The sequence below is a fragment of the Arachis ipaensis genome, chromosome B08, assembly GCF_000816755.2.
Source record: "Arachis ipaensis cultivar K30076 chromosome B08, Araip1.1, whole genome shotgun sequence".
NCBI lineage: Eukaryota > Viridiplantae > Streptophyta > Magnoliopsida > Fabales > Fabaceae > Arachis > Arachis ipaensis.
The window spans coordinates 96,174,494-96,174,847 of record NC_029792.2 but is presented as its reverse complement, the minus strand read 5'-3'; positions in this window follow the sequence as shown (position 1 = coordinate 96,174,847).

The following is a 354-nucleotide window of genomic DNA, read 5'->3' as shown; positions in this document are numbered from 1 at the left end:
GAAATTTCAATTTGTTGAGTCATGTATTATTACTTGATTATCACTAAGTTGGCTCAATGAATGTTACAGAATTTGGATCAGCAGCCTCATCAAGATTATGGATCATAAACCCAAAGCAAAAAGAAAGCAGGGAGAGGCCTCAAAGCCCAAGAAACACAACAGAAGCTCAATGAAGAAAGTGTATAAATAGGATAGAATTTAAGTTAGAGGCACTTACTTTTATCTTTTCATTTTTGCTAGTTTTCATACCTTTGTAATTGAATTCAGAGCTATGACTCACTAAACCCCCTTTCGTTGGGTTAGGGAGCTCTATTGTAATTCAATGAATCAATAATAGTTTATCTTCTTCTTCAA